At 40.6% G+C, this 21,979-nt stretch overlaps 1 protein-coding gene across 2 annotated transcripts in view; it reads right to left on the bottom strand.

Moving 5' to 3' along the window:
• LOC120057050 (protein FAM222B-like) overlaps positions 1-21,979 on the bottom strand; it is a 58,419-nt gene that overhangs the window by 28,740 nt on the left and 7,700 nt on the right. Inside the window, exon 1 of one of the 2 annotated variants that reach the window (XM_039005432.1) lies at positions 21,269-21,389. The exons of the other annotated variant lie outside the window; for it this stretch is intronic. The gene's annotated coding sequence lies outside the window, so the exon portion shown is untranslated. Of the gene's footprint in view, positions 1-21,268; positions 21,390-21,979 lie in introns of those variants that run through there. 2 annotated transcript variants of the gene reach the window in all.

Below are 21,979 nucleotides of genomic sequence, written 5' to 3'. Positions count from 1 at the left end.
CAACAGGAAGGCTCCATTGGGCACGCCCACCACCTAAGCCCCATTTTGATCCAGAAAAAACATTTGTACCAGGGAAAGAGCACAGGCAATGGTCAAATAGAATCCACATAAAGAAACAACATTAAACGTTATAGGTCAGGGTACAATATTCTATTTCTCAAAGTAAAATGGCATTTGATGGCAAGTTTGAACTTGAAAAAAACATGCAGTGTCTTTAAAACTCAGAACATACCAATTATAGATGCAGTGAATGAAACAGAGTGACAAATACGTTCTTTAAAGAGGGTCTGCAATTAATAGGAATCTAATAGTTTGCCAAATTTCGGTTTATGTGACAAAACAAGCACTCAGAGTATAGAGAATCATTGTACCATCTAAACCGCTGTGAAACATATTTTTTACAAACAAAAATATTGTATTTTCAGCTGGTGTACAAAACAGAAAGTAAAAGATGCAACAAAAAAAAACTGAACCCTGAGCCTTTTGCATTTATGTTTTTGTATTCATGTTTCTATGGTGATTTTTTTACATTAGTAAAAAAAAAACTATAAACATCCAAAGTGTGTGTGTGTGTGTGTAATATATATATAGGTTTTTTTCACTAGTGTAAAATATATATAAATATAAAAGATTCAAAAAACGAAACTTAAGAACGGGAAGCATAGAAATAGCGCACATAGAAGGGATCTTCCGCTTCTTATACTTGTTTTCGATGAGAATGATAGATTTCGATATGAATTTGGTTGGATCGCCCAAAAAGTTACATTTTGCAGCTTTAATCTGCATGCCTCATCTAACAACAAGATAGAGTGCTGCTGGTATTCAAACGCGATGAAGTGTTTTGTTTGTGTGTGTGTTTGATTATCTTAGGAAGCAGTGAGGCCATGGCCCTTTGCTCTAAAAGCCTGGCCCAGGCTGAGTTGAGTGTGAGAGAGAGAGAAGCGGGCTGTAAAACAGTCCATTCGGGAGAAATGTGGAGAAGAAGCCAAAAGGACAGGTTTGTTGTTCAAGCTACTATTTGCCAAAATGCACATGCGAGAGTTCTTTCTAAACCAGCTGTCGCTAGCAAATAGCAATCAAAGTCCATTCCTTCAGAGAAGAAAAGAGCAGACACACTGGGTAGCAGTAGAAAATCAGTCAACAGTCCCATCATGGTTTAGCTCATACATACCACAGTGGTATGACGCTTCCTGCAGGCTTCATAGAATTAGTAGGGAATTTAAACCAGGCACTCCTCCCTGAGTGGAAAGAAGTTTGCCAGAAATATTAACCCAGCTTCCTTTAATAGCACCTGACAAGAGGTTAAATCACACATTACAGGCAGCTAGGCTAAACTGAATTCTCACAGTAATTAGATCAGGAATATGACTGTCTTTTTCCCTTTCTGCCTTCACAATGCTGTTGATCAAAGCCCTAATGATTGTGTGTGTGTGTGTGTTGGCTAAATCAAAATCTCCCTATAGGACAGGAGCCTGTCTGGCCTAATTTTTCGCTCTATATAAAAGTAAAAACAGACACAGTGGAGTGCGACTATCAATGTTTGTCACAAAGCAGGCCTAACTAAAGACAACAAAATGTTAAGGAGAAAAAGCTATGTATCAACTTCACACCGTGAAAATAAACTGGTGCAAGAGTTAGGCCTACTGTCAAAAAGACAGAAGACAAACTTATCTTTTCACATCTTTTTGTCTGCCTTAGGACTGGGCTTGCACCATGTCTAACCTGTGTGTGTGTATAGCCTACACAATAATGGAGATGGATGAGAGATGGTGTTGGACTGGTGGTGAGGGAGAGGAGACAGCAATTGACATTTTGAATTTTCTTTGGTATAGCTGTGAAACCCATCCCTGTGGAGTGAGACACTGCCTATCTGCTCTCCTCTATCCCTCCATCCCCGGTCGGCTGGTGGGGTTGGTGTAGCTAGGTTTCAGCAGCACCTGGTCCCTGATGGGGTGAGTGCAGGGGGCTATTTACTATTAATTACAGAAAGCTGACACGCCGGCCAACCCGTGCAACGAGACCCTGGGACGTCAAATACAGGAAGACGGATGATTCCCTGTGACTGAGCACACACGCACAACTGAGCACACCATACACTCATTCAGGCTTGCACAAGCACTTTAAAACATGGCCCCGGTCTTTCAGATTCCAACCCCAGTGAGCCTCCATCTCAATCCATCGCATTCCGCTGCTGAATGATGTGAAAGTACTTACTTCTTTTCTAGGGCCATTTTCTAAATGTGAGTAATACAAAAAGCTTGTGCAGTGGCCGCTATGCAGCTACATGATAAAAGATTACATTTCTGCTCTAAGTCAAAGATTCCTTTGTAAACAACCCCCTTTGTAAGTAAATAGGTCGAACATACACGGCGGAGGTAATGGACAATTTCATAACTCGCTCCAGAACTCAGCAGCCGCACACAAAGAAGGGAAATGGCAAGAGATATGTCAATCATTGATTGCTGAAAGATGTCAGACAAAAGGAGTCAAAACAACGTTACTGCCTTTTTCCCCCTGTGGCATATTCTGTGTCACTCCACAACTCCAGCTCAACCAACTCCTCACAATAAATGGGGTCACTGACAAGAGACTCTCTCACAAGAGGTCTGAACCCATCTTAACCATTTTACAGGTGGCATTATGCTGCTAAAACAGGAAGCAAAAGCCCTTTCAAAAGGATCTAGGCCCAGGGCCTAGCTACAAGGCTAAAATGCTGCTCTCTATCGCCCAGTTCTATCTGTGAAGACCATTTAAGCTACACAAAAAGTGGCTCATATGCATGGTGGTTAGTCAGGAAAATGTAATCTAGCCTAACCTTCTCAAAGGCAATACAACTCTAAACTAAAAGAGCGAAACATGGCATATTGAGAAACACATCACATAATGATTTGTTATGCCCAGTTAAGCTGCACATTGCAAGAGATAAAGAAGATGATCTAAAATATTTTCTAATATGGAAACGACACCACTTGAATACAATCGGATTGCTTGTCTCGATTTGAATCCAAATAAATTGATTAGATTCGTCGTTTCCTGGGTAATTTCCCTGGCTGGCATTTCTGGTAGTCATGTCATGTTGCTGCTGCTTAGCCTAGCAGACTACATCAACACTGACCACCTATGAACTGTAATTACAGCAAGCCAAATTCCATCCCACAGAAACACAATCATCATCATCCCTGCACATTCAAGGGAATGCACCCAGCTGAAAAGGACAAATACATGGGACTAGAGGAGATATAAACAACATAAGCTGAGCAGGTTTGAGCAGAGCACGGAGTAGCACCCTTGTTTACTACATCTATAGGGCCTACTACTAGTGCAGTGCATTTCACCCCAGTGCTCATTTCAGGCAGTAATTCAGGCAGTAGACCATTTCAGCATGCAGTGCAGAGCAGACAGAGGCACTAGCTGCTAAAGCCACCAGTCTATGTACAGAGGGTTCAGTCGCTGACTGGGTTCTGGTGTTTGGACACTGCAGATGTCAGACAGAACACAACGCCTGTCTGGAATAGCAATTCAGCTCAGTGCATCTACAGAGGGACTTGTTTAAAGTGGAGTTTGGATGAAAAGAGACAGTTAATTTTCACTGCTCAGTCTGACCGACAACCGTTGCTAGTACTGCAACTTTTACATGGTTGTATTTCCTTAAGCCTGGCTGCTATGGCTGCTTTCCTCATATAAGCGAGAAAGAGAAGGACAGTTGGACAAAGGGCTGGCCGATATGACCTTAAAATCAAATCCAGAATTTTTTTTTTTTTTTTTTTTTTTTATGTATGTGCGATTCACGAAATACACTACATGACCAAAAGTAAGTGGACACCAAAATCATGGGCATCAATATGGAGTTGGCTCTCCCTTTGCTGCTATAACTGCCTCCAATCTTCTGGGAAGGCTTTCAATTAGATGTGGGAACATTGCTGCGGGGACTTGCTTCCATTCAGCCACAAGAGCATTAGTGAGGTCGGGCACTGATGTTGGGCAATTAGGCTTGGCTCGCAGTCGACGTTCCAATTCATCCCAAAGGTGTCCGATGGGGTTGAGGTCAGGGCTCTGTGCAGGCCAGTCAAGTTCTTCCTCGCCGATCTCAACAAATCAACTCTGTATGGACATTGCTTTGTGCACTGGGGCATTATCATGCAGAAACAAGAAATGGCCTTCCCCAAACTGTTGCCATAAAGTTGGAAGCACAGAATAATCTAGAATGTCATGGATGCTGTAGCGATGGAAGGGGCCTAGCCTGAACCGTGAAAAACAGCCCCAGAACATTATTTCCTCCTCTACCAAACTTTACAGTTGGCACTATGCAATTGGGCAGGTAGCGTTCTCCTGGCATCCGCCAAACCCAGATTCGTCCGTCGAACTGCCAGATGGTGAAGCGTGATTCATCAGTCCAGAGAACACATTTCCACTGCTCCAGAGTCCAATGGCAGCGAACTTTACACCGCTACAGCCGACGCTTGGCATTGCACACGGTGATCTTAAGCTTGTGTGCGGCCGCTCGGCCATGTAAACCCATTTCATGAAGCTCCAGAGGCAGTTTGGAACTCGGTAGTGAGTGTTGCAACCGAGGACAGACCATTTTTACACGCTAAACCCTTCAGCACTCTGCGGTCCTGTTCTGTGAGCTTGAGTGGCTTGCCACTTCGTGGCTGAGCCGTTGTTGCTCCTAGACATTTCCACTTCACAATAACAGCACAGTTGACCAGGGAAGCTCTAGCAGGTCAGATGAATTCAGGGATTTTGAAGTTATACCTAGGTTAAATATATGCCTTAAACAACCATAATACCAACTAATAATAAAATTATTTTATCAAACATGCTTTTTTTTGCAATAATCACCGATCTGGCTTTCAAATCTATGAAAATGCCCTTTTTGTTGCAAGTTTAACGAGAACTATGCATAATGCACATTCACTAATAATGACTAAATTCTTGTAGCAGGCAATAGGCTATAGAAAATTAACACAGGTCTAATCAACAATCTCTCAAGCCCACGTGCTAGAGATTATATTTCAAGTTTAGCCAACTTGGATCTATTTGCTAGCCAACAAGGTTCAACAGTTGAAATGTTATGAACACACCCTTCTGTCCGTCTCCAACTGTTTGAACAGCATGCTGGCCTGTCAACTTTGTTCAGATGTTGAAATCAAGTGGCCTACCTTATCTCAGAATGAGAACAAGCTGCCAATTCCTTAAATAAAATTGTGTTTTATGCTTATTACACATTTCTAAAACACAAACTAGACCGCTAGTATAATAGTCTTTGGCTAAAATGCTGCCAGCGGTATGTGGTACCCCAATGCAGCGTGCGACAAACTCAGCATTCATTTTCCAGAATCAATGCTCATTGATACTCCTGTTTTAGTAGTGTGCACAATTTGAGTAGTTGAGACATTAAAAGGGTATCATTAGAAAGGTTAACTTCTCCTCTATTACAGTAAAATAACGTCTCAATGTGTTTCGGTGTCCATATGACCTATTCTGTTGGACCAAACCTCAAAAGAGGTTTCACTCTCGCTAAAATCTGCCCAAAATAAGGCCAATGCGTTTCTATGGGCTTATTTTGGACCTAAGCTTGTCGCCTGCCTTCCCGCCTTTGGAACAACGACTCCCATTGTTAGGGCGGAGACGGGCATCTGGTCATTATATACTGATCTCTGGTGTAAATGGGAAGGCGCAAACAGCACAGAGGAGCGAATGAGTCGAGACCAAAAATACAACACGAGAACAAGCAGACAATCACTCATAAAAAAACAAAACCTTGATACAGGCATTTGGAATATCGCGCTAAAACTTAAATTCTAATTAATTAAATATATTGCCCAGCCCTAGTTGGACACAAACATCCATTGAATGACATGTGCAAGATTAGACTGTGAAGGTCAATTTGTAAGTCGCTCTGGATAAGAGCGTCTGCTAAATGACTTAAATGTAAATGTAAATTTACCCTTTCAGCCACCTTTCACAACAAAACCTCAGGTACTTTTTATGACAGGAAGAATGTAATTTGGCCATTTCTCAAGGCATGGAGATACCATTCACTAATTGGCAACAATGGGCTCTAAGAGGATCAGAGGGTTAAGCTGTATAAAGGCCTCTATTCTGAGTGGCTCTCGCCAACACACAGACACACACCAAGCTTGAGAGGTGCTGCAGATGATAAACTAAGCAGGTCACATCGAAGTGCCATAGCACTGACCACCACTCACCTCCCCAGCTCTCGCTCTGCCTTGGCTGTCTCCACTGCACCCTCACCCAGCCCAGCACTCAGCACTGTGGACCTACATGCCTCTGCTCTGAACTTCAGGCTGAGCCCCTGACTGCTCAATCAGGCCCACAGAAACACTAGCTCCCTGTCGGCTTAGATAATCGCTTTATCACTTAAGAGAACACGACGGCCATGATACACTAAGCTCTTTCATACTTTTAACTACATCCAGGCCTAAGATTTACAAAGGGCAACAACAAAAAATCCTTTCTACTCATGCAAAACTTTCCACAGCCAGCATTTTAGCTTCAACCAAAAACAGGAGAAACAAAAACATTGATGAAAAACGTTGTTTTGTTCAGTTTATTTTCTTGTTTAGAAATGATAGTGGCTAGGATATAGGCCTAGCTCAATAGTGGTACACTACCTCAGTCTCTCATCCATGGAGTGATGACCAATGGAAATGGGTATTTGATATATGGCACACCACACTGTCAACAAGGATGGGGATTAGGGACTAGGTAAATTAACCAATTAACCAAAGCCACCCTTAGACCTGAACAAATCCAAGCTAGTGTCACATTTCAGTAACTAAGCAGGCCTACACCAAATCACTTGCTGTTTTTCTCAGAAAAATAACTCAGACACTGAACTCAAGACCAGGATCACAGCCAGCCAGGTCAACTCAGTCTTTAGTGATTCATTAAAACAATAAAAATACTAAATTGATCATCAATATCAGGGCGTGGTGATATATTGTCTATTTTTTTGTGTGATATCCAATTGCAATCCAATTCCGATCATCGCTGCAACTTCCCAACGGGCCCAGGAGAGGTGAAGGTTGAGTCATGTATCCTCCTAAACATGACCGGCCAAACGGCACCTCTTAACACCTGCTCGCTTAACCCGGAAGCCAGCTGCACCAATGTGTCGGAAGAAACACCGTTCAACTGATGACCGAAGTCAGCTTGCAGGCACCCGGCCCGCCACCCGGACCACCACAAGGAGTCACCAGAGCGCAATGAGCCAAGTAAAGCCCCCCCTGCCAAACCCTACCCTAACCTGGACAACGCTGGGCCAAATGTGCGCCGCCATATGGGACTCCCAGTCACAGCCGGTTGTAACACAGCCTGGGATCAAACCCCAGGCTGTAGTGACACACTGCGATGCAGTGCCTTAGACTGCTGCACCACTCGGAAGGCTGATATATCGTCTTTTAAGGTATTCCGGTATGGATATTCACAATACTGTCTATAAAAAGGTATTTTGATACAGAGCTAAAGGCTAGAGCTACAGCTTTCAAGGAATGGGTCACTAACCCGGACACTTATAAGAAATCCTGCTACACCCTAAACAGAGTAGCAGCGTAAAAGAGGGGGGACAAAGCAAATAGCCTGGGTAGCCATTTGATTAGTTGTTCAGGAGTCTTATGGCTTGGGAGTAGAAGCTGTTAAGAAGCCTTTTGAACCTAGACATGGCGCTCCGGTACCGCCTTGCTGTGCGGTTGCAGAGAGAACAGTCTATGACTAGGGTAGTCGTTGACAATTTTTTAGGGCCTTCCTCTGACACCGCCTGGTATAGAGGTCCTGGAAGGCAGGAAGCTTGGCCCCATTGATGTACTGGGCCGTACGCACTACCCTCTGTAGTGCCTTGCGATCGGAGGCTGAGCAGTTGCCATACCAGGCAGTGATGCAACCAGTAAGGATGCTCGATGATGCAGCTGTAAAACTTTGAGGATCTGAGGACCCATGCCAAATATTTTCAGTCTCTTGAGGGGGAATAGATTTTGTTGTGCCCTCTTCTGACCTCCTCCCTATAGGCTGTCTCATCATTTTCGGTGATCAGGCCTTAGGGCTGGGCTATTATGGCCAAAATATCATATCATGGTATTTTTCACATTTTTGACTGTATTTTATGTTTTTTGATTAATAAAAGTTCTAAATTTGCTTTATGAGTAGTGCGTGACCCTAGGGTGGCAACACATATATTCTAAATTATTTCAATGGGTCTTTCTTCATTCAGATTGTTTTATTCTGTTCAATTCAACTTCAACCTAAAATAATTTCCTGCATTTCCATCAATTTTTGCATTTCCTGCACTCATTTGAGATCATTTCCAAACTGCCACGATATGGGCAAAAATACTAGGCCTTATTTTTATCCAAATGTTGCAATTGCGATTTAGATCAAAACACTTGGGTGAACTTTTGGAATCATGGAAATAGAATGTTTATTATAAATCTATAGTTAGAATATAAATAATAGTGGGTACATTGAATACAGTGTTGTTTGACATGACAACGAATGAAAATGCCATGGATGAGTTACTGTGACAGAGTAGGAACCAAAGTGATGTTCAGTGTTTCCTAGGGGACCCTATAATCTTTGGCAACATTAAATCTTTATTCATATAGCCAACATATTCATGTTTCGCCTATTCCTCTTTGATTTAGAAGATACTGTTGCACAAACAACATGCTGATTTAAGCCTCCACCAGTACTGGTATCAAGCGGTATTAGATATCTACGTTTGCTCTGACTCGGTACTTTTATTAGCTAGCCAGCTAACTAGCGATTAGCATTAATGGCTAACACGATTTAGCTTAACTTGCTTAGAAAATACAAACTAGCTGTTTGCAGATGTAAGAAACACAATAATATTGTAATTATAGAACGCTTGTGGATTTATATTAAGATCAAAGTGGAAACAACATCGCTGTCATCAACATTGTTGCTTGTGCTGCATTTACCATGCAGACTGAACGAAAGTGTCTCATGGTCAAGAAACAACAAATGCGCTCCTTGAGTGAGAGGGGGGTGGGACTAAGTCTGTGTGGAAAGAGGCAGGGAGAGAGAGAGAGCGGAGAGGGATGACTTAAGTAGCGGAGTAAACTATAAAAATGACGTTACATACGGCGTATCACATTTAACAAACCAAACATTCAAATACTGTTTTAGAAGGTAAAGTAAAAACCCAAACCGGTCTGTGCATAAATACCGGGATATAGTAAAATACGGTATACTGCCCAGCCCTATCAGGCCTACCACTGTTGTGTCATTTGCAAACTTAATGAAGGTGTTGGAGTCGTGCCTGGCCATGCAATCATGAGTGAACAGGGAGTACAGGAGGGCACTGAGTACGCACCCCTGAGGGGCCACCATGTTGAGGATCAGCGTGGCGGATGTGTTGTTACCTACCCTTACCACATGGGGTTGCCCGTTAGGAAGTCCAGGATCCAGTTGCAGAGGGAGGTGTTTAGTTCCGGGGTCCTTAGCCTAGTGAAGAGCTTTGAGGGCACTATGGTGTTCAACGCTGAGCTGTAGTCAATGAATAGCATTCTCACATTAGGTGTTCATTTTGTCCAGGTGGGAAAGGGCAGTGTGGAGTGCAATAGAGATTGCATCATCTGTGGATCTGTTAGGGCGGTATGCAAATTGGAATGGGTCTTGGGTTTCTGGGATAATGGTGTTGATGTGAGCCATGACCAGCTTTTCAAATCACTTCATGGCTACAGACGTAAGTGCTACGGGTCAGTAGTCATTTAGGCAGGTTACCTTAGTCCCTGTGCCCAAGAACACTATGTTGGTCAGCTTGAAACATGTTGGTATTACAGACTCGGACAGGGAGAGGTTGAAAATGTCAGTGAAGACACTTGCCAGTTGGTCAGCGCATTCTCGCAGTACACGTCCTGCTAATCCGTCTGGCCCTGCGGCCTTGTGAATGTTGACCTGTTTAAAGGACTTACTCACATTGGCTACGGAGAGCGTGATCACACAGTCATCCGGAACAGCTGGTGCTCTCATGCATGTTTCAATGTTACTTGCCTTGAAGCAAGCATAGAAGTAATTTAGCTCATCTGGTAGGCTCGTGTCACTGGGCAGCTCGCAGCTGTGCATTCCTTTGTAGTCTGTAATAGTTTGCAAGCCCTGCCACATCCGACGAGCATTGGAGCCGGTGTAGTACAATTCAATCTTAGTCCTGTATTGACGCTTTGCCTGTTTGATGTTTCGTCGGAGGGCATAATGGGATTTCTTATAAGCTTCAGGATAGAGTCCCGCTCCTTGAAAGCAGCAGCTCTACACGTTAGCTCAGTGCGGATGTTGCCTGTAATCCATGGCTTCTGGTTGGGGTATGTACGTAGTCACTGTGGCGACGAAGTCATCTATGCACTTATTGATGAAGCCATTGACTGATGTGGTGTACTCCTCAATGCCATCGGAAGAATCCCGGAACATATTCCAGTCTGTGTTAGCAAAACAGTCCTGTCTGTAGCTTAGCATCTGCTTCATCGGACCACTTTTTTTATTGACCGAGTCACTGGTGCTTTCTGCTTCCCCATGAAAAAATCCAAAAGAAAAACAGAACACAGTACTAAGACATAGCTTGGCCCCATCTGTGTTTGTGCCCTGGCCAACCTTCTCATGAAACCAGTTTTAACCATGTCCGTAGAAAGTAGGCAGTTACAAAACCATAATGCATCCGCAAAAATGTTCTATCATTCTGAAAAGTAAGATGCATAGTTTATGGCCCAGTACATTGTCACCCCTAATTCTCATTACCGAAATGTGTCCAGGTTAAATTCTCTGGTAATTTTTTCAATATTTTACTTCAGAAAAACCTAACTTATTAGGATAAAATACAAAATACAAATTGCTGTAGTATGTCCATAATCCATAACAACGCTACAGTAGTTAATAGTTAACATTAAACTATAATATTTCTTACATAAAAGCAGTGTCTGTGGACATGTTTCTCATTACTATAACATTTTTTCAAGTTCCTGTCAAAACTCTAGTCAGTTTTTAAATAAACTTTTATCATCTAGAGCAGGGTTTCCCAAACTCGGTCCTCATTCCAGCACAGACAATTATCGCATCATAAAATTATGCTGTTTTTTCCAGGGTATTTCACAGTAAACAGGCGGGTGCTGAATCATAATTGTCACGAATCAATGTATCTTAATGGGCTTTCCAGTAAATCAATTCCCAACAACAGTTGAAACATCAGAAAAGCTACTCAAGTTCTTTGTTCTTTCTCTGTACCTTATGATATGTTATTCATAGCGTAGAACTCAAGAGGTTCCGAGAAATCAAGCATGACTTGATGTAATCCCGTATTTGTATTTATTATGGATCCCCATTAGCTGCTGCCAAGGCGTTCTATTACCGCTGTTTAAAATGAGTATGTATGGATATTCTATAGACCTAGCCTATATTTTGACCTTAGTACAGAATCTTTTGAAGAATAAAATGTCAACTGATGTGGTGTATCTGATTCACTCTCTCTGTGGGGACAACCATCTTCACTTACAATGACCTATTATTAAAATACATCAGCAGCAGCTGGATATTAGGTCAGATCATGGTAGATCTAGAGCTAGTATCATGATGAATGAATCCCATTGGATGATTTTTCATCGGCTAGCCAAATACCTCTCCAATTTGCCTAAAACTTATTTGACACTAAAACCATGTAGCCTAGCCTTTATGCTTAATATGGAAATATGTCAGTAATATTGATTAAAAAAATATGACATTGTTTGAGATTTATTTTAGCCAAGCATTTCTGACACTAGCCACAAAAGCACCTAATTAGTATCTGCTATATTGCTCTGCCAGCCTGAAGTGGTTTACTGAAAAAACATTAATGACAAATATGCTTTCCTCTTCATTTGCCCTCAGCTAGAGTCATACGTTACACTGGCAGGTCAATTAAACATTAACATTAGAAAATATACTTATAAAGCCTGTATGGTGGCTTCTTGCAGTGGCTAATTAGCACATGCATTTAGGTTGCAATGCATTGTGGTGCTTTGCACTTGAGAACAACAGTGCCTTCTCTAAATGAGAGCCAATTTATCGAGCCACCCTCTCTCTCTATAATGAAGGCATTGTTACAAAGAAAGGCTATTTAATGGAGCAGACAGAGCCTGTAAAAAAAAAAGTCAAAATAATATGATACATTAAATATGAGTGGGCATAATAGTTTATTCTCATCAAGATGTTTTAATACCTTACAGCGAAACTTACATTTAGACAGTAGACCATTTCCATTCTATGCATTTCCCATTTCAACTATTGAGGCTTCATCATTCCTTACCAAACAATAAACTTGAAATGACAACCAATAATGTAATACTGCATCACTAATGTAAGTATTGAGCATCAAGAGAAAACTGTCTGGGATTCATTGAAGAACATTAAATCACTTAATGGCTCTTCGTTGTGGAAACATAGCACCCAGATGACAAAATCATCCCTTACAATACGCGATAATTGCACTGAGTCAAGGAGTCTGCGTTTCTCGGGAAACACGTGTTTGAAATTGAATTATCCACCCTTTGGAAAATGTAGGGCAACTGCGCAACGATGTAAAGCGCCACTCTCGGGCAAACTAATGTCAAGCTCTCATTTTTGACAGAGTAAGCAGAAGATATCAAAGAGCAGAATGATTAGATCTCCGTCGTAAATTAAATAACCGCTCTCCCAGTTGGCAAAGGAAATTGCACTTTAAAAACTGTCAGACTCCACGAGTAAGGACAGGACATAACGTCGCTACATTCTACAACATATTGGAGGACACTGAAGTGTTAATTTGTGACCAGAAACTGTAAATTAGTGGGTGAAATGACACTTAATTTCGTCAGCATATCATCACTAGGGTTGCAAACTTCTGGAACTTTCCCAAAATTACCTGTTTTTTTTCAGAAATCCTGGTTGGAAGACTCCCGGAATTACGAAGGAATAAGGACAAAATCCAGGAAACCAGTGAATTAGGGGAAAATTACTTGAATTTTGCCACCCTAATCACCACTGATATCAAATCACAAATACAGTATTACACTCTTATAAACTAGAGTGGCTCTTAAACATTGCATAAAATACAACCATTAAACAGTAGTAGGCCTACATCCCATTGCACAAGACACAGGAATAACTGAGCTGGTATTTTGACAGCACAAGTAGCTGAGCAGTAATAGAATGAAATTGACCACTTGAAAAAAACGTAACGTTACCCCAGGCTCCACTGGATCGTGGGTAGCATTTAGTGAATCTGCACAAATACAGAAAAGATCCCATCTGCTAAAAATGCATGGTAATAGATGTCCAGAATTGCAGCAGGAAGAAATCTACTCTTTGTAATGAGGAGTCACCTAAACCAGATCTGTCGAGGCACACAGGCTGAAACATCCCCCTCCCTCTCTCAACCCCAAACATTTCCCATATAGCTGCAGCCCAATATGGTGACCAGAGTATGGGCGTGTGGAAAGGAGTGCTGTAAGAAAATAACATTGGTTGATATAATACTTCCCTTGTCGTTTACAATGCTATCAAGTCACAGCCATCTCCTTATATGGGAACTAGCATGGGTTTGCGACATTCTGTTTAACTGCACTTTTCAAAAAGTGTCAAATATTACCAATATCACTCCATCTGTACGAGTGAGAATGAAGCAATCCATGTTAATAGGATTTTGTAATGACATTGTTGTATTAATCTATAAAACATTGGTGAGCATCCACACTAGAGGAAAGTTAATCATTCTACAGTCCTACACCCGTCATTCAACTGATCAACGCATCCTACTGCATGCTGCCTATTAATAAGGTGGTAACACTAGACCATTCATGAGGTCTTTAATGAACAGGTACTGGTTAAGAGCATTCAGTGTTTTTAGGGAGTGTTCATTGTCATAGTGAAAACTGCAAATGATACTTCAATGTACATGTAGGCCTAATGAAAAATATAGTAACTCACATTTAAATGTAGCAATTCAACAACAAATGCCATTTTGCCTGCACATCTTTTACAGTATGTCATTACCTCGTTGCTCAAGTGGTTTGCAAGTGATTTCCATTTTTCTAATGGTTGTCAATTCTTTTGGGTCTTTTTCACTGTGCTCATCTCTATGTCCTGTGCAACTATTTGCAATGCAACAATGTTATCATAACCGGCCAAAAGTGATCACACCAAATAGAGGTCAACCGATTAATCAGAATGGCCGATTAATTAGGGCCGATTTCAAGTTTCCATAACAATCGGTAATCAGCATTTTTGGACACCAATTATGGCCGATTACATTGCACTCCACGAGGAGACTGAGTGGCAGGCTGACTACCTGTTATGTGAGTGCAGCAAGGAGCCATGGTAAGGTGCTAGCTAGCATTAAAATTATCTTATAAAAAACAATCAATTTTAACATAATCACTAGTTAACTACACATGGTTGATGATATTACTAGTTTATCTAGCTTGTCCTGCGTTGCATATAATCGATGCGGTGCCTGTTCATTTGTCATTGAATCACAGCCTACTTCGCCAAACGGGTGATTTAACAAGCACATTCGCGAAAAAAGCACTGTCGTTGCACCAATGTGTACCTAACCATAAACGTCAATGCCTTTCTTAAAATCAATACACAAGCATATATTTTTTAAACCTGCATATTTAGTTATTATTGCCTACTAACATTAATTTCTTTTAACTAGGGAAATTGTGTCACTTTTCTTGCGTTCTGTGCAAGCAGAGTCAGGGTATCTGCAGCAGTTTTGGCCGCCTGGCTCATTGCGAACTGTGTGAAGACCATTTCTTCCTAACAAAGACCGTAACTAATTTGCCAGAATTTTACATAATTATGACATAACATTGAAGGTTGTGCCATGTAACAGCAATATTTAGACTTATGGATGGCACCTGTTAGATAAAATATGGAACGGTTCTGTATTTCACAGAAAATATTTCACTGAAAACAAAACGTTTATTCACGTTTTGTTTTCGAAATTATAGTTTCCGGATTTGACCATATTAAATGACCTAAGGCTCGTATTTCTGTGTGTTATTATATTATAATTAAGTCTATGATTTGATAGAGCAGTCTGACTGAGCGGTGGTAGGCAAACAGCCTACCTTCAAACAGCACTTTCGTGCATTTGCCAGCAGCTCTTCGCTGTGCTTCAACCATTGCGCTGTTTATGACTTCAAGCCTATCAACTCCCGAGATTAGGCTGGCAATACTAAAGTACCTATTAGAACATCCAACAGTCAAAGGTATATGAAATACAAATGCTGGCGAGAGAAATAGTCCTATAATAACAACCTAAAACTTTTTACCTGGGAATATTGAAGACTCATGTTAAAAGGAACCACCAGCTTTCATATGTTCTCATGTTCTGAGCAAGGAACTTAAACGTTAGCTTTTTTACATGGCACATATTGCACTTTAACTTTCTTCTCCAACACTTTGTTTTTGCATTATTTAAACCAAATTGAACATGTTTCATTATGTCACGCCCTGGCCTTAGTTATCTTTGTTCTTTATTATTTTAGTTAGGTCAGGGTGTGACATGGGGGATGTATGTGTTTTGTATTGCCTAGGGTTTTTTGTATGTTTATGGGGCAGTGTCTAGTCTAGGTGTTTGTATGTCTATGGCTGCCTAGATTGGTTCTCAATTAGAGGCAGCTGTTGATCATTGTCTCTGATTGGGAACCATATTTAGACAGCCATATTCATTGGGTATTTCGTGGGTTATTGTCTATGTTAGTTGCCTGTGTCTGCACTATTTGTTTATAGCGTCACGTTCGTTTGTTGTTTTGTAGTTTGTTTAAGTGTTCTTCATTTTCGTCTTCAATAAATAGAAGATGTATTGTTATCACGCTGCGCCTTGGTCCTCCTCTCTTCCACCATATAACGATCGTGACACATTATTTATTTGAGACTAAATTGATTTTATTGATGTATTATATTAAGTTAAAATAAGTGTTCATTCAGTATTGTTGTAATTGTCATTATTACAATTATTTAATTTTTAAAAAATATATAAATTTTTATTTATTTAATAACCTGTTGAGGACAGAGGGCGCTGTTTTCACTTTGGGGGAAAATCGTGCCCAATTTAAACGGCCTCGTACTCAACTCTTGCTCGTACAATATGCATATTATTAATACTATTGGATAGAAAACACTCTCTAGTTTCTAAAACCGTTTGAATTATATCTGTGAGTAAAACAGAACTCATTTTGCAGCAAACTTCCTGACAGGAAGTGGAAAATCTGAAATCGATGCTCTGTTCTAGGGCCTGCCTATAAATGGGCTTCATATATATCAGTATACATGCACTTCATACGTCTTCCACTAGATGTCGACAGGCAGTGAGAGAAGAAATTGAGTGTATAACTTGATCTGGGGTCGAATAAAAGCTCTCGGCATGACGTGTCACCAGTTTCCTGCTTTCTGGAGAGCGCGTGAAGGGACCTGGTTTTGCCTTCTGAAAAGCTGCCGTTATAGACGACTAATATCTCCGGCTTTGATTTTATTTGATACATGTGACAATATCATCGTAAAGTATGTTTTTTCAATATAGTTTTATTAGATTATTGAAATTTATTCGGGATGTTAGGCGTGTTGCGTTGTGTGCCTTTGTTCAGGAAGGAGAGCTTCGCGCTACTTTGCTAGCTTTCCGTGCTAATTGACTGGAGAAGAGGACATTCTAAATCCAAACAACGATTGTTCTGGACAAAGGACCCCTTGTACAACATTCTGATGAAAGATCATCAAAAGTAGGACCCATTTTATGATGCTATTTCATATATCTGTCGAACATGTGAAATAGTCGTTTGCGCCCAGATTTTGGGTACTCTCTCGCTATAACTAAGCTGTATGTCGTAATGAAGTTATTTTTAGAATTCTAACACGGCGATTGCATTAAGAACTAGTGTATCTATCATTTCCTATACAACATGTATTTTCTAGTAACGTTTATGAATAGTTATTTGGTCAGAATAGTTGTGTCATAAAAATATCCGCACATTCTGGGAAAAAGATGCTACGTTAGCACAATGTATAACCACTGATTTCAGCTCTAAATATGCACATTTTCGAACAAAACATAAGTGTATGTATAACCTGATGTTATAGGACTGTCATCTGATGAAGGTTTATGAAGGTTAGTGAAAATTAATATCTTTTGCTGGTTTATTCCCTATCGCTAACGTGCCTATTGCTATCGCTAACGTGCCTTGATGAATGAATGCGGTAGTGTGGTAGGCTATTGTAGTAAGCTAATATAATGCTATATTGTGTTTTCGCTGTAAAACACTTAAAAAAATCGGAAATATTGGCTGGATTCAAAAGATGTTTGTCTTTAATTTGCTGTACACCATCGATTTTTCTGAAATGTTTTATGATGAGTATTTAGGTATTTGACGTTGGTGTCTGTAATTACTCTGGCTGCTTCGGTTCTATTTCTGACGGTAGCTGTGATGGTAGCTGCAATGTAAAACTGATTTATACCTCAAATATGCACATTTTTCGAACAAAACATAGATTTATTGTATAACATGTTATAAGACTGTCATCTGATGAAGTTGTTTCTTGGTTAGTTTGGTTGGTTCTTGGTTAGTTAGGTTGGCTTTGTGCATGCTACCTGTGCTGTGAAAAATGTCTGTCCTTTTTTGTATTTGGTGGTGAGCTAACATAAATATATGTGGTGTTTTCGCTGTAAAACATTTTAAAAATCGGACATGTTGACTGGATTCACAAGATGTGTATCTTTCATTTGCTGTATTGGACTTGTTAATGTGTGAAAGTTAAATATTTCTAAAAAATATCTTTTGAATTTCGCGCTCTGCCTTTTCAGTGGAATGTGGGAGGAGTTCCGCTAGCGGAACGCCGGTGCCAGACAGGTAAAAAAAAAAAAAAAATAATAATAAAAAAATTTTTTTTAAATGGGCCGATTAATCGGTAGCGGCCTTTTTTGGTCCTCCAATAATCGGTATAGGCGTTGAAAAATCATAATCGGTCGACCTCTAACACCAATGCACTCTCTCAACTTTTCCTGATATGCATTTCTATACTGTAGGCCTGTTTTACATTCAGCAATTAGCAAGAGCAAGCCTGCTTCTTTCCCCGAATAGGCTATTAGGCCTAGTATAAAACAAGGTAGCAAAATAAATGTACTATAGCTTTTGCAGCTACAGGTTTTCCTGAGACTTCTTCACGAGAAGAGGAATGGCCTATTGCGGAGAGGCTTGCGTAGCCTATAGCCTGTTGCGCATGGGAACAGCTGGACGAGAGAGGCGAGTGATGTGTAGCCAAAGTAAGAAGCTAAATATTAGGCCATTCATTAGCTAAATATTAGGGCTATAGGCTAAATATTTACTTGTCAAAATGCAAGAAAAATGTTAAAATATTATGAAATGGCAGATCTGTTGTGCGTTCCTCCAGGCTGCGCTCTGTGGTCCTTGGACACGCAAAGCTCCACTATTGATTAGGCCTAGATTGTTAGACAAGAAAATGGCTAAAGAAAATAATTCGATGTAAGCGTCAGGCCGGCTTTTCCTGGGATTTAAAAGAAACAGCCTATATAGCCTATAAATTATAAGTGTATGCATATTAGCCCATAATTTATAAGCTCAATGTTTAATACTGCAGTGAATATATCCAGTGAATTTACACAGCGAAAGAAAAAAAACTATCATATAACTAAATAATAGGTAGCTACACACTATGTGCGCTCACAAGGCTGAGCGCACCACCTGCCAGTCCCCAGGTATGCAGCTCGACAAGCTACCATATTGTTTTAGAAATGGGGACAAGAAATGTATCCTACCTAGGCTACAACAACATTATTATTGTTTCAAGTGAGTACAAAACTCCAGTCTAGGCTTTAAACTGCAGTGAATAGCCTATGTCATTTGAATAAACGCTCAAAAGCCTGGTGTTTTTTATGCATATTATTTTTGAAATAACTGCATCCAGCCTGCCTGATTGGGCAACCATTTGGATCAGTTATGGGGGTTTTCTCTGCAATTTAGTCTACAAGGTCCAGGCACATTAGCAGGAAAGTAATATGGTGTATTTTCTCATGATGTTTCAGCTAACAGAAACATGCTAATGCAGGGATTTTTAGTGGCGCACATATGAATTATGGTAATGCAGCAGCGCGGAGGAAGTTGTATACATAGTTTCCCGCGTTTGGTTTTCGTGTTTTAAAAGCGTTCCAAAATTAGGTGGATAGCAGAGCAGTTTCTACACACCCACTCCCCCATAGACAGGTTTGTTGTTTAGCAACAAAACCGAAGCATGCACTACTATGGGGAAAAACATAGGGGTTGGCTAAGACTGTTGACAGCATGCAAGCTATATTTTGTCTCCAATGTTTATTGAATACGTAAATAAATTTGCACAATGAGCACTTGTCTCAAATGCATTGTTACAGTTGTTGGTTGGTCATCCTGGCCATCCAGAATCACAATGACAGGCTAGCTTCTGCCCCATGGAAGCACGCACATCGTTTTCGTAACGTTGCCAGCTAACCCATCTATACTCCGGGCTGCGGCTACCCTCTCCTCCATATACATGGATATGTACAATTGTTTTACTCATCAACCCAGAATTCACATTTCGGTTCATGCCAATTGGATCTCGTTCGAATAGGAAGCCTCAGCCAGTCTGTTTGACCAATCAAACAGCTTTCTGCAAAGTAAAAAGCCAGATGCATGAGGTCGAGCTTTTGTTACCTTGCCAAACCTCTCACTGGTTTGTGCAAGAGGAGTCCAAGTTAAACACTAATAATACGCTGATGTGTAGAGGAACAACTAAATGCTGGATTGTCGAGAGAGATTATATTCATGCTAAACTGTGAGACAGTCACAATACTGAGTGTCTGTCTATGAAAATGAGGAACAGTAGCCCTATCAGAAAAAAAAGCCCTGCAAAATGATAGTTTCTGACATCACATCCAAACCACTCCTTGACTGTCAGATCAATCTGAATATGGTGGCATTGACACACCTGACCCCTGTCTTGTTTCAAAGGCCACTGTTAGCCATGTCAGGTGCTTCTCCAGTCTCTCTCTCTCAGCCTCCACCTCACAGAGACAGACCGAACAAAGAAATTATTAACCCTTCTATCTTTTTTTATATATTTAACTAGGCAAGTCAGTTAAGAACAAATTCTTATTTACAATGGCGGCCTACCCCGGCCAAACCTGGACAACGCTGGGCCAATTGTGCGCCGCCCTATCTGACTCTCAATCACGGCCAGATGTGATACAGCCTGGATTCGAACCAGGGACTGTGCCACTCTGGAGCCCTTGCATGGCTACTGGATGATTCAGTCCTATCAAAGCAGCACAGCAATTGGGAAACACACTGCGTAACTTTACTGTAAGTGTAAGCACAACAAATTCGACCTGGCCCACCCACCAGCGGCAGGCTGTCCAAATGCAGAAAGTTGGCAATCAATTAATTATCCATCTCCCCAGAGAAGAACACACCCGCTATTCGCACCTGGCTGAGATGACAATATTTTAAGGAGGTGGTAGGCTTCTAAACTACATAGTTGACTCGTTATTCAGTGAACTGAAAATCAACCTCTGTGTAATTCAAAACAATTAGCTAACGTTAGTTAATGTCACAATAAAGAAATTACAATCTTCATATTCTAACAAATTGATTACAGTCGATAACTACAGTACATTAGCTAGCTAAATGTTCGACAAAATGGTTAGGTAAAATAATGTATAGCTAATTAATTTGAGGATAATGTAATCCGTTATAATCCGTTAAATTATGATAGATTTAGCATCAACATTAGACGACATAAGATGCTGGCTAGTTGACACATTCAGTAGAGAAAACTGAAGTATCGAACGTAATGCCAAAATTCAGCTACCACTAACCTTGAATTAAGAGTTATTTGAACAAGGGAATAACGTTTAATCAAATTTTTGTAAGTGCAATATCGATAGACAGCTTGTACGCTAGCCCAAGATGTACTCTTAAAGGATCCGACTGTATAGTTACAACTTAAGGTCCAATGACTCGTATGTGTAATGGACCCGAGAGTCATGATCAAGGGCTAGCTTGTTAGCATGCTAACTCGTAGCTAGCTACCTGGATAGCAGGCTAACTAGCAAGCTAACTAATGAAACAGAAAGCTAGCAGCTTGTTAGCTAACGTTGACTCCTTTGTTGCCGTCTCTGCTTTGCACACATTTACGACAAGTAATTATCTTCCAGCGTGATGAACTAAATCAGATATTAGGTAGAAATACTTACTCTCCATGTACCTCCTCGAAAGGCATTCCTTAAAACATCGTCATGGTTTAAAATTCAAATACAGATTTGTTTTGCTATTTGTTGTTACTCTGCGTTGCCGAATCACTGCTGCTGCTGTCTGCGGCAGAAACTTCCAACGCATGCGCAGGATTTCTCAGCACTGAGCCAAGTCGGTCTTGACTGAAGTTTTCCCCTAAGACCAGTTTGGTTCATTTTCCTAAATAATGATTAAGGTTTTGATAAGGTTAGGCATAGCTGGTCCTAGAACTGTGGTCAGTGACAACGTTTAACCGGGCAAAGTCCCAAGAATGAGGGAAATGTCATCGATTAATAAATAACATTTCCAGAATTGAATTGATATCCTTCATTACTGTGATAATAACAAAGGTGGTGATCATTATCATATTGATGGCGATATTGAATGCATAACATATTGGTACACAATATATGTTAAATAAAAAATAAATAAAAAATATGACTGGGCTAGTTAAAAATGACAAATAATTTTATATTTCTACATTTGCAAGACTAGAAAACAGTTCATTGCTTATCACAGTAATTCAAAGCATGTATATGTACACATAATCCAGTGTCCACTTCATTCACCTCCCTAAAATATAGCCGGGGACTATAATTCAGGCAAATTTAAATCCGTTTACCTCATTTCTACCAGCATGTCACATGTGCAACCAGAGGCAAAAAACTCTAGAC

The sequence above is a fragment of the Salvelinus namaycush genome, chromosome 12 (assembly GCF_016432855.1).
Source record: "Salvelinus namaycush isolate Seneca chromosome 12, SaNama_1.0, whole genome shotgun sequence".
Taxonomy (NCBI): Eukaryota; Metazoa; Chordata; class Actinopteri; order Salmoniformes; family Salmonidae; genus Salvelinus; species Salvelinus namaycush.
This window is presented reverse-complemented; position numbering and strand designations above follow the sequence as displayed.